At 44.7% G+C, this 12999-nt stretch overlaps 1 long non-coding RNA gene and 1 pseudogene across 1 annotated transcript in view; one reads left to right on the forward strand and one right to left on the reverse strand.

The window, feature by feature from the left end:
- The window catches only part of LOC141950266 (uncharacterized), a 105185-nt gene extending 95316 nt beyond the window's left edge, over window positions 1-9869 (forward strand). The window contains exon 3 of the long non-coding RNA XR_012630974.1: window positions 9854-9869. This is a non-coding gene — a long non-coding RNA (uncharacterized LOC141950266). The remainder of the gene's footprint in view (window positions 1-9853) is intronic.
- LOC141950265 (ras-GEF domain-containing family member 1B-like) overlaps window positions 1-12999 on the reverse strand; it is a 107094-nt pseudogene that overhangs the window by 7170 nt on the left and 86925 nt on the right.

Below are 12999 nucleotides of genomic sequence, written 5' to 3' on the forward strand. Positions count from 1 at the left end.
TTTTTCATATCTGATTCTATTGGAAAACAGTAAGGAGGAATGATACAAGTAACAGCAGTACAGCACATACCTAACCCAAAGGAAATAGAATTCCCTTCTACAGGATACTGTGGAGCATAAGGGTATGAAGGTCACTTGAATTTTTAAGCTTAACTTAATTCAGCATTGGAATAAAGGCCAGAGCCAATACCCAATGAAGAGATTCTCATTGGCTTATCTGATGTGGAAATTAGGCCCCAGGTAGGTGGAAATCTTAGAATGATTCCCCCCATTATCAGGAGTGTCTCAGTGCAAGACATTTATTAGTGTTTCTATAACTTATGGCTAACTGTCAACAACAAAAGTGATAAGCTCCAGTTCTGCCAGGACTTACGCACACACTATACCTTATAGGGAGAAAGCAATGGAATTATTCAAGTATCTGAATTTAATTTGTGTCATTTTCTACTGGCGTGGAGGTTCTCTCCAAACATCCACATCCCGTCCCCTTTCAGCTCCAGCCATGACATGCAAAGGGGCCAGCGATCTAAGCCACTCTGCAAAGACTGTAGCAAGAGCGTAGCTTAAACATGTGAGACAGGTCAGTGTAATCCCCACTGACATGCTCAATTCATCATTACGTCTTTCCAACATTGTGGCATTACATGTCAAGACATTCAGAGCCCTGAAACAAAAGCAACCACTGCAGGGCCAGTGTGGGATATGTCATTAACAGCAGCACTTTCATTTCTGGGCCATATATTGGTAAAACAGTGCAGCAGCAGCAACAGTCTTCACAGAGACAGGCTGAGCAGTGTGGAAATTCCACCTGAATGTCAGCAAAGAAAGGGTCACATTCTAGGTGCTTGCATCAGGTTTTCAATCTGTTTAATCCTACTGAGGACTCTCTTGAGTAGGAACATTCTTCCGCGGGCAGGGTGGAGACATTTGAGTGGAAGTAACAGGAGTCCCTGAGAAGGAGGGACCTTACCTTGTCCAGGCCAGGCTCACTCAGTCTCTGCTGCTCAAGGCACAGATGGCAGACTTTGGCCATGAGCTCATGCGGGTGCATGAACAGGTGTGAACTGAGAAGGAAGGTGAAGATGTACGTCCTCTGCAAACAAGAGGAAGACAGAGAAAGGGATGAGGATAAATTACCACCAGCTTTATATTTTCTCCAACTGTGTTCCTGGCAAATCCATTCCTAAAACTTTACTGTCTGCAGAAGAAAACTCTGCATGTGACTGTGACAAGAGCTATTACTACAGCAATAAGCATTTAATTTAACACTTGTCACTGCTCCAGAATCAGTGTTATAAATTCGTGCTTGAGCCAAGCTATGCAAGATTTAACCAGAACAAGGTAGAGTAGGGCTGGTGTAGCTCTCCTATTGCACACAGCCTCATTGCAAGCTCAGTACCTAAAATTACTCAGAATAAAATTTCAACTCATCTTCTCTTGCTCTACAGTAAATCTTTGTGAGAGCCATTACCATGTTACATAACTCTTTGTAGGCTGACAATGGAATAAAATTCATGCTGCAAGTCCAAGATACTTAGAATACCAACAGAGAAATCCTGTCTGCTTCCACATTGATAGTGAAAGTAAACAGTCTTCAGAAAAAGAATAAAAAAAGATGCCAGTTGGCCAGATCGCTGAGCTGACTCAATTTTGCCACGTACACCATCTTTACCATGCTGTGTTTGCCTGTCTGACCTCAGTAAACTGCACACTATGACCTTGTACTTCCTTTAAGAATCTCCAAATACTGTTCATTTCCCACAGTATTGCTTGTCTCCTGGGTGAAAGCAGAGGGAACTGCATAGCTTAATTTTACAGAACAAAAATTAGTAACTCATTCTGAGGTTACAAGAAGAGTAAGAGTAAGAGGCTCCTTATTTTGCTTTGATTTTCCATATATCATGATTTGAACTCATTGTGAGATGGATAGACAAAATAGCCACTCCACTCTCCACACTGCCAGTAGTTAAGTATCTGTGGCACCCACAAGAAAGATTCAACAATGTTCCAGTCCTAGGAACTTGGAATAAACATCATGTTTGACCAACTGATGTCTAAATTGCTGCATGTTTGAATTTTAAGCATTAATGGATAAGCACTAGCTCAAGCACAGTCCTGTGCTGCTACTAACTCTGACCCAAGTTAAAAAAGATCCTGTCTTGGAAACATGAATAGATCTACGACAACAACAGAAAGTGAATATAGGCAGAGTTATGTCTTCAGCAAGAGCCTTTCAACAAGCACAGATGCAGTTTCATCATCCTTCAGTCATCCTCAACTGCCCCCCCGCCCCCCTTTTGATATCATTCTTCTTCTCTAAGAATTATATAAAATGTCTCAATGCACAGATGCATCTAGACAGGCCAAAAATTCTCAGATGACAAATGTTCCACTCTCATGTCCAGCATCTGTTGATTCCAAACAGGGTGGCACTAGTTCAACCAGTTGCTAATTGCAAGATAGGTGGGGACCTCACACGAGCAATGGGAAATAACCATTAAAAACTGTTTGTTTTTAAACTGAAGACATTCATACTGTCACGCTGGTGGTCACGTCTTTCTCCTCAGCTTGCCTGACAGACTTTAAAGGGTCAATGGTACATACAACCCACCAAACAGTAAGCCACACTAGTACTTACTTTATAAATGAGACCAGGGCTGTGCACCTCACAACAGGAGTAATAAAGAATTAGACTTCCTAGGTCAGGTGAGCTACTGCACGCTGCACTCACATGAAGCAACAGTTATCCTGTCATTGCTACATCAGTCACTTGAACCCCTTCCTTGGCAATCTGATGTGACACGTTCTGCTTTGGCTGTACATGTGAAGTTCCTCTTTACGAGACGCGTGAGGCCCAGCCATACAGCTAACTGGGGTACAGACTTACATCAGGATAGCAGTCTACACTGGGTACCAAGTGCTGGATCAGAGCTCCCAGAGACCCCGACAGGAGGTTGTTGTCATGGTAACAGAGCCCTCCACAGTTGTCTTCTTCTGACTGATGCAGGTTCCTGTTGTAGCCACTGCTGTCAAACACAGCTGCAAAGGGAGGTGTCTGTGGCATCCTTTCCTGAGGAGACACACAAAAAAGATACGGGGTAATTACCCCAAGGCACAACAATGTAAGAGGCTTTCTACACTGCAGAGATAGGAAGCACTAGAGCACTAGGAAGAAATCCCAGTGTCATACCCTGGGTTGCCTGCACACAGCAGTAAAGATTGTACCGTCTTCCAGCCCGTGCAGATTTCTCAGGGAAGGGCCCACACAGGCTCTCATCACTGCCTGTCTACTGCAATTGCCACGTGCTTTATTTTGTATCTTGCTGTTTCTTCATTAAATGACAGATAAGAGGTCAAGGTTAAGAGTTAGAAGGAGCGTACAAGAATCCTGACAGGTTTTGGGAACTCAAACTTTCTGTAAAGCTTTTGGGGATGTGGCATAACGTTCATTGACAACTTTGGGCAAATCCTTACAGCAGCTACCTAAGAGCAGCGCTCTGATGGGGAAGCGTGTTCAGGCTGTCATGGGCTGCCACAGCCCCCGTCAGCGCAGAGGGAGAGACACTGAAGCGAAGCCCAGCCCTGAAGAGGCCACGTGTGAGGACAGTCTCCTTATGCAACACGACAACCTTGTAACTACAATCAAAAGCTCCAATTTCCCAACTCTGCCCTGGTAAATCAGTGCTGGGTTTTTCCAATTCTACCGTGACAGGTGTGACCCAAGCTAAAGACCGACACTTCAGGGCATCTGTCTCCACCTACTCTCTGAGTGGCTTCACAGAAATTTGGAAAAAAATGCCTGTGTGTAGTTGCTTATCAATATTGTCCAAATTCACCAATGATATCAAAGATGTGAGCAAAGTCAGACATCTGTTAAACGCTCTCTCCAAATTCTGTGACAATATGAAAAATCCAGCCCTGTGTCTTCCAGCTTCAGATTTTCTTAATACTTAAGGAAAAATAAAGCAATTACTCATCAGTCTGCATCTCATTGCCTGTGGAATAACCAATTTCCTTGGTCTTACCAAGGAAAAGATCAGTCAGTGCTGCAGGCTGTTCAGTCATCCAGAGTAGTGGGTGGGCAGCAAGGGGGCTGTGAGCACCCAAGAGCTCTTTAGGTGACAAAGGCCAAAAGATAAAATCTCTCTGATTATCTGAGAGCTGAGTTCTACCCTCCTTCCCTCCCCTCCCCTCTCTCCTTCCTTTTGGGAGTAGCAGTTCTTGTCAGTTTAAGGAACCTGGGTTTTATAGCCTTGACTGCAAGCCAAGTTTGTGCTCAATTTTAACCACAAATATGTGCTGGTTTTAACTCTACTACAGCAGTTACTGGACCGTGAGTACTAATGGGCCAGGCACATTCGGGGAGTGGACAGATCAAGTGCAGAAAGGTATTGCACATGCTTCCCCCCTCCCCTCGGGAGGCAAGGGAGATCAAATTGAGAAGATAGTATCCCCAGGCTGCCCTGCCTGTGTGCTGACAGAGTGTGTGCATGTGCCTGAGAAAAGCATTAATGCCCCCGAGCCATCATTGTCAGTGCAGATGCTGTTGCTTTTCTCTCCATTGTATCAAATCCTATTTGGGAAAAGGCTCTGTAAAGCCACAGACTTCAGCAAACACCAGTCTGTGAAGGCACCCCGTTTTGAGAACAACTAGCAACGTGACAGCCTGGAGATAAACAGCATGCTGCCATCTGTGTGCTCCGCAACCCACGACAAAGATCTGCTCAGAGTGAGCTCAGTGGGGATGACGAGCTATTAAGTTATTAGCTAGACTCCTGGGGACCTGAAGCACCACACACACCACAGACTTGATGCTGCTGGCAGCATGTCCAACAGTGGAGGCATTCAAACCAGCACAAGACTGAGGGATTCAGTAAATAAACAGCAAGAGAAAGCCAAAACCAGTTGCAAAGACAGAGAGGGACAGTGAAAAGAGCCTCTCGGCCTGTGTGATGGGTGCTGACCCCACCTTGCGAGATGCCAAAAGATATCTGCATCCAAACGGGAAAGAGTGAGGAGTCTCCGTGTCTGAAAAGTGACATGAGTCACTCTGTGCAGCTGTTCACCAGTGACTGAATTCCACCCAGCCCAACGATTTGGGAGAAGAGAACAACAAAGTCAACACTTGTGCCACAGCGTAAGAGCATGAGGGGCAGGACTGAACAAAACAAGGTTCCTGTACAAGAGAGTTCAAATCACTGGGCAAGTGAGGAGCAATCCAACCACAGCCACACTCTGCGATGATAAAGCATCCTGATGCATAAAGTCTCTTGGGCTTTCAGGCTCTTTGCAAGGCTGGCAAAGTTTGAGAAACAAAGCATTACCAAGGAGCTGACAGGAACGTTCTGCAGCAATTTCTAGGTTTTCATACTGTTCAAAGCTCACCGTGTTTTAATCACAGAGACTTGAACAAATCCAAAATATTCTGCAGCCCACGGCACTGAAAGATGTCCTGTCTGCACACAAATTCAGAAGCTTTCAGCTACTGTAGCAAAGTTTACTCAGCCATGAGGCAAGTGGCAGTGGACAGTGTGTAAACACTTGCCACCCACCAAACCTTATACTCTACAAGGGAATAATACTCTACAAGGAAAGTGAGAAAGGCTAGTCTGCATCTGCAAAGCAACTTGACATCAATATTGTCACTGTAAAACACCAAGGTGAGTAGTGGTTTCACTCCAGATTTTTGCTTTGGGTGGTGAGAGTTATGTGAAATCACAACTAATTGCTGGCTCGGCTCGCTAAAACGTCTATAGATTCCAGTTTCACCCTGAATTGGGCTGTTTTGGTTAATACAAAGCTGACTCGGGCGGTATCTCATTTCATGGGTGATACATTGTTTGGGGAAAAACCTCCACTTCCACCATACCACTAACTTCTGTCAAGGTAAGAACTGAAACAGGTGTGAATCACAGCAGGGTTTTCCTCCCACCTATTTCACACATGCATACTACGTATTACTGCCTGTTAAAGCACAACTTGTCAGAAGGTCTGCAGGCAGTGCTTAAATTCTAATAACTAATTCCCAAAGGGAATTTGGGTTTGCAGCTCTGGCTGATCTTTTCCTTGGTAAGACCAAGGAAATTGGTTATTCCACGGGCACTGAGGTGCAGACTGATGAGTATTTTTCCTTAAGTATTAAGAGAATCTGAAGCTGGAAGACACTGGGCTGGATTTTTCCTTTTCAATTTGAAGTTGCAGTCCCCTAACGCTCAGCACAACACTTACTCCCACAACCACGTGGATCCTTCTTCAGAAAAAACTAAATTTGAGACACAGAGAGCCTCCTAGCCTCAAGAGGAAAGGAATAAAATCATCAGGTCATTAATAGATACACTGATTCATAACAATAAAATAAAATTCCCAAAAGTCTGGCTGCGAAAGGTACATATTGGCTCACTTGTTTGCTCTCTATTTCTGGATGCTGCTTGACAGAGATGGTTCAGTTCTGCTCAGTGAGACATCAAGCTAAGAGATGTTCTGTACGCTCCACGTTCAAACACTGTGAACAAGGCACAGGACATGTTCTCGATGCAATGAAAAGGGATGATACCAAAGTGTGACAGAGATAAATACAGCATAGCCAACAGGATGATTCATCCAACACACGTGCTTTTCCAGCAGGACTCCTTTATTACCTCGACCTTGACTCTTCTGTTGTATTTTATATGGAGGTGGAGAAACAAAGCAGCATGCTCCGTTCTAACTAGCTCAGGAGCTAAATACAGAACACTAAACCGTGTCTTCAGAATGACTTGAGTGGAACTGAAATTTGGTCACTGAGCAGAATCTGGACCACAAAGCCTTAGCATATAGAGCAGAGGTATCTTGGGACCTAAAAATATTGATAAACCACAGCAATACAATATCTGACAAGCAGGAATTAGAAAAAAAGACAGGAAATCTGATTTTAGTGAAAAACATGCTGAGAGTTAAAACTGCAACTTTTTAACTGGGCTTTGAAAACATTTGGCTGTCACTAACACGAAAAACGTTTCTCTCTCCTCTCTTTTTTCTTTTTTTTAAGAAGGAAAAGAGTGGCTTTTTTTTTTTTTTTTTTTTTTTGTTAAAGACCCGACTTGAAGGAAAGAGCAATTAGATAATTTCCTTGCTCTACCAGTGATGTTCTCCTATGACAGAGTGAAGTCGGTAACTCCCTGCCTTGTGCAAAGAGGAATAAACATTTTTTCTGCATTTAGTGTCATTATGGAGAACGTGAGATCTTGGGCATTAAGGTCCAGATTCTGGCTTTGAGTAGCCTCTGACAAGAAAGAAGTCCCAACCTTCCCAGTAACAGCAGTGTAAATGGAAAGCCAGAGCCAAAGACAATGTGCTCAAAACCCCAGTGGTTCCTGCAGGAGATGAGTTCCAGTTTGGCAAAACTAAAAGAATCAGACGTAGCTTCCAGGCCGCCAAGGTCTTGTCCAAACCTCTGTGTTCAGCAACAGAAGAAAAATCTGTTTTCTACTAGCAATGGAGGAAGGTTGCATTGGTTCGTTTTCATTTATATTAGAGAGCTCAGTCTGCCCGTCGGGTGTATAAAACAGAGCCAGCAATATGGACAGCTCGTATCCTTTACAGAAGCACCCACTGAGGGGTTCAGTAGTAGCCACGGAAGGTGCCTTTAAAGACACTGCCAAACATTTTCAGCTCCTTGGTTATGTGCAGGTACCTCCCATCCTACATCCCTCAGCCAGAGGAACGGTGACTGAGTTTGTTACGCGTCCCAAGTCACACCTCCTCATAGAAGATACAAACCTCATGTGTGCAGTTACATCCCCTCAGAGCTGCTTCACCACCAGATCAGAAACCCCAAACCACATTTAGTAGGCGATTACCATCCTGCCTTGTTCTTAAGGATGCCATTACAAAACTGAGGTATGGCAAAACAAAAGTCTGATGGGGAAGGGACTATAAATCTTAACGCCTTGCACCAACCTGGGAAAGTCTGAGCAAGTCAGAATGAGCCTCGGCTTTCACAGATAGAAAGGCAGTAAGGACTAGGTGCTTGCCAGCAACACCCAGCTTTCTCTGGAGTGTTTCTGAAAAGTGTGGAGTGTTTTAGACAAGGGCACAGGCTACCCAAAACAAAAGCATAGCAGACACAGGGGCCACCACTGGTTGCATTCCATACAGCTGGGTGTGTTTGCTTTGCTTACAAAAGCATTTGTTTCTGCACTGAAAGGTAAAGTGAAATTCTACAGCTCAAGCTATTGAGAAGATAAAAACCTGAAATACCCCCAGGTTGGTGTTTCATATGCCTTACTTGTAGAAACTTAGATCTTATAACTATCCCAGCTCAAGTCCTCCTGCTCCCATTCTTCCATGCAGAATTTGCCACACAATTCCAGCAGTGTGACTTCAGCACAACTTGGACTCACAGTTCCTTCCTATATATTGTCCTTCCTAGAAATACTTCTTCATAACTGCACCTTGTAAGAGGCAGAGCACAGAATAGTATTTCATACTCACACAGGAGATTGAAAGAGGAGCGATATGGGCTTTTTCCTGGCTGAAATCGAGAGCAAGACTAAGAGCAACTCAGAAGGAATCCACCCCAGAGCAACAGGAGCACTAAAACTATCCACAGGTGATACTGCTAGACAGCGACATAGCAACAGAAACACATCTTGCACACAGCAGAGACCAGTGAAGTGCAGTCCCTGGCAGGGAAGGCAAAGATCTGAGGCAGGCAGAACAAACCCCACTGAGCCTTGAGAGACTTCTTCATTTTCACTAAACCAGCAGAGGAACAATTTTGTAAAGTTTACAATTTTGTAAAGTTCTCAAAAAATTCCCCAGGCAACAATGGGCTGGAAAGGAAGAAGGAAAACCCCAGTAAGCAAAGAACAGACCAGGGACTGAATTTCAATGAAAGGCATCTTCCTCCTGAAGGTGCAAAGGAACTCTTTCTTGGATCTATAGATAGATCTTGCTGATGATGCGGGAAGGTCAGATGCAGCACTGCTGACTGATCACTCACACAGGAGAACTCCGACGCAGTAATTAAGCAGATCCTGAATCACCCAAAACTAAAGACCTTGGCTACTGAACTGCAAAAGCGTGATGGATATGAATGCATTTGTGTGTATGCTTGGGAGCCTTAGGAAAAGTGCAGGGGCTGTAAGAATGCCTTGAATTTCTCAAAACATGTCAGGGTGGAAAAAGGGAGGAAAACAAACAAGTTCCTCTTGATGCTGATGTGCTGTAAATCCATGTCCCCTGCTTAAGCCCCAAGAACCAACCTCCCTTCTGCCCTTTCCCCATGCTCTTCTTCTGGGGGGCAGAAGAGTGGCGCAGGTCTGATGATGCTGAGGGTGGCTGTGCCACCACGATGCTGCAGTGCCACGCAAGTACACGGGCAGACTGCACCACTGCAAAAATCCCAACTGCGGGGAAATGACCTGGGCCAAGGGAGAGGGCAGGGCGTATGTTCCTCCCAACCAAAACACACGGAACAATCTGTATTGCTGGACACACAAAAGCAGCTGCCTGGACACACAGAACATGGAAAGAAGACCACGTGTGTAATATATTCGCTTTCTCCACACACTTGTACCTTACCTTGATCACAACGCAGCGGAGATTTTTATCTGTAGGTTAAAACTGAGGCGGCCACAATTATTAAAAAAGATACTATACGAAGTGTGCTCCACCACTGACTGATTAATCTTTTTATTAAGTTCATTTGTAAGTTATTTTTTAATTTATGGGCAATTTCTTCATCTGGATGATGTCCTTTTAACATTTTAATTACATTTTCAGTTCAAAATAAGGCTGTTCTCCCATGGGGTTTTTTAACCTTGTAAATTTCTTCAATAATCCCACTTTTTTTTTTTTTTTCTGGTTTCAGAGGAGAAGTTTAAAAGGAGCCATACAGGGTAAGTATCTAAGTGACATGATGGATTAGCACAGATGTCACAAGCCACCAGAGATTCTAGAAAAGTTCAGTTCATTGCACACTCCATAGCAACTCCTGTAAAGCTCGAGTGATTTACAGAATGGATGGAATGGGAAAGGGTGCAGAAAGGCCTCAGACCAGCCAAAGCCTGCAGTGAAGTACCATCCACCTTAAACAACAGACAACACATGTAGCGACTCTTTTCTACCAAAATTTATGAGCGGGCAGCTGGACTGAAAGCAAAAGAAGTTTTGATAGACAACTAATACTGGGATCATAATAAGAAACAACTTCCCCCCACCCCCTTCCTGGATCTATTTTCGTTAAAGAATTCATAAATGGTCCGTCCTCCAAGCACTTTGTTTAAAACCAAACAAATGCACAAGCTGAGTATGATCTCCTCGGTCCTACACATTAGATTTCATTCAAAATTAGACACCATCAGGAAAGACAGACAGCTACTGCCTGGCCAGCACAAAGTGTTAAGAAATTGGCTGGAACTGCTGATGGCAAAATCGAGAGCTTTGAAATAGGAGTACAAGTGTATTAAATGCAAAGAAAACACAGGCACACGACTGAAGCCTTATGCTTTTTTAACTCACTGAAGCAGGATGGGGTTTTTAGAAGGACACAGCATTCCCCTAACTGCACTGAGTGAAATACTGAAGAGTTTTGCCAACTGTTCTGTTGGGAACAGAGGTCTTTTAAATATTATAGTCATAAAACCCTAAAATGCCACCTCTCTATTCAGTCTCGTCAGGGCTCCCATCCCCAAGCAAGGCACAGAGCTCTGCAGACCCAAGCAGGTTTCCATCCCGGCCTCCCACGCTGCTGAGCAGCCAGCTGAGTGCTGCTCATCAATCAGCTGATGAACTGCTGCGGTTTGCAGTCAGGAGTTTTAAGGCAAGGGAACAGCAGTGATGATTTACTTCAAAACACCACGCTGTAAACCAAGTGATTCAGCAGCTGATGCACGGTGGCTCAGCTGTCCAGGAACGGGGTGGACCTGCGATGTCATCCATGCTATGCCATCCCCACCAGTGAGTCAGAACCCTGACACTCTGTCATTTCTGCAGCATGCTTTGTGCCTCCTGTGTACTTCAGACTGAAGAGATAGAAAATTGATGATGTCAACAGAGAAAGGAGCAGTTTCCCCTACGCTATCATCATAACAGTACCACTGGTTTCAATATCGTATTAGACTCCCACTAACCTTGGGGAATATGATCCATTTCGCCCTCTACAACTCCCTGAAAGGAGGGTGCAGAGAGGGGGGATGAGTCTCTTGAGCCAAGGAACAAGCACCAGGACAAGAGGGAATGGCCTCAAGCTGCACCAGGGCAGGGTCAGACTGGCTCTTAGGATATTATTCACAGAAGGGGTTGTTGGGCTTTGGGATGCTTGAAAGACAGGAGCCTCTGGCTACTACTTCTGCACACAAGCATACAAGGAGCATGTAAACCTGAGCTCCTTTGGCCAGGATTATTTTGGAGGCAGGCACACAACCCTACCTACCTGCATTTCTTTAAATTCAGTTTCTAGAAAGAAATGCTTTAAAAATTTACTTTCAAAATAATTGAGCTGGCAAGATAACAAATACGAAAGGGACCCCAGCACAAAGGGCCTTTGCCCACACAATTCCCTTTCTGGAACTGGGACTTAAAGGCTCATGTGATCTCACTGTGAATTTTAGAAATTACTTGCAAGGCTTCAAGATCTGGATTTGCACAAAAGCTCGTTCTGTCCGTCTGCACAGTGTCACATATAATGTGCAGTATAACCAAATGACATTGCAGTGTTATTTCTGGACGAAGATGACACAATGCCGAGCCAGAAGCCACAGCCCTTACACACGTACCCTGGGCCTTTCCCACTGTGGTGGGTATGTCAGAGGATGGTGCGACGTATCTTCCCCAGGCTCTGCTCTGCAATGTCTCCTCTCTGTGACAGGTTTCCCAATGCAATAAACTATTTCACTCTATTGATTCCTGTTTACCCCTACAATTCTCTTCACCAGACAACTCTTGCCGCAATACCTACAAGAAATCTACTAGAAAAAAGATTTAGACTTCATCCAGATAAAGTGTTTCCCCCTTTTCCTTTCACCCCTCTCAGATTCGAGGATAAACATGTTTTTCCCTCCCCGTGTCTCCCGTATTCTCAGACACAACCTTTGTTTAAAGCAGAAATATTTTCCTACAGTAAGTGCCTGTTATCCTGGTTTGTCCTGGTGCAGGCTGACAAGAGGGAGGGCAGCCTGTGTTCTCCTGGCAGAGCAGTGCCAGGCGTGCAGCGAACAGCACGTGGGGCGTGAATCAGCAGCGCTGCACTGCGGCAGGACTGGCACATGCTGCAGCTCAGGGCTGTAAGTCAAGGATCGTGCTAAGCAAGCGAGGTAATTTGTCTGTGTGCTTGGCATTGCTCAGGCCTCACTTGCAACAGTGCAAGCGGTTATGGATAACTTGGCAAGAGTTGAGAGGAGATCAAGAATTGTAAGGAGGTCAGAGGTATAGTTGTGAGCTAACGTTCCAAACGCAGAACGTGCCCAGTCTGCATTGCTCAGGTGCTTTGTTATTTACCCTCCCCATTTCTGATACGGTAGTGCTCACAACAGCAATGCAGATTAAGGGAATTAAGCCCAAACAAAAACTAAAAAACTAGATGGGGGCTGATTAAACCAATTAGACTGATGTTCACTAAACAAGTTCTTTGCGGGCAGTGTTCTAAAATCCAGGCCCGGGCCCCATGGCTGGGTCTGCTGGCATGAAACCCAGCATCTAGGTTGGGCTTTAACACGGGACCCTCTCCTGTGGCAGAAACACAGACCCCAACCTTGGGCTGCAAACCAGCCCTCCGCTTTGCCTGCGGGTTTGAGCTGTGGGAAACTTCATCCACAGCCCCATGTTATCTCCATTATTACTGTAAAAGCTTTTTTTCATCCAAATATGAAAACTGAATGTGTTACTTCAAAACAAACTGGATTTTAGGAGAGAAGAGATTTTTGTATCTATAGACACAGGAAATCTGTGGGCCCACGTGTGCAACCAAACTACAGTTCTGGCTGATTGTAACCAGGCTCCTGGGCTTCCAGGCCCACT

Source organism: Strix uralensis, chromosome 15 (genome assembly GCF_047716275.1).
Source record: "Strix uralensis isolate ZFMK-TIS-50842 chromosome 15, bStrUra1, whole genome shotgun sequence".
Classification (NCBI taxonomy): domain Eukaryota; kingdom Metazoa; phylum Chordata; class Aves; order Strigiformes; family Strigidae; genus Strix; species Strix uralensis.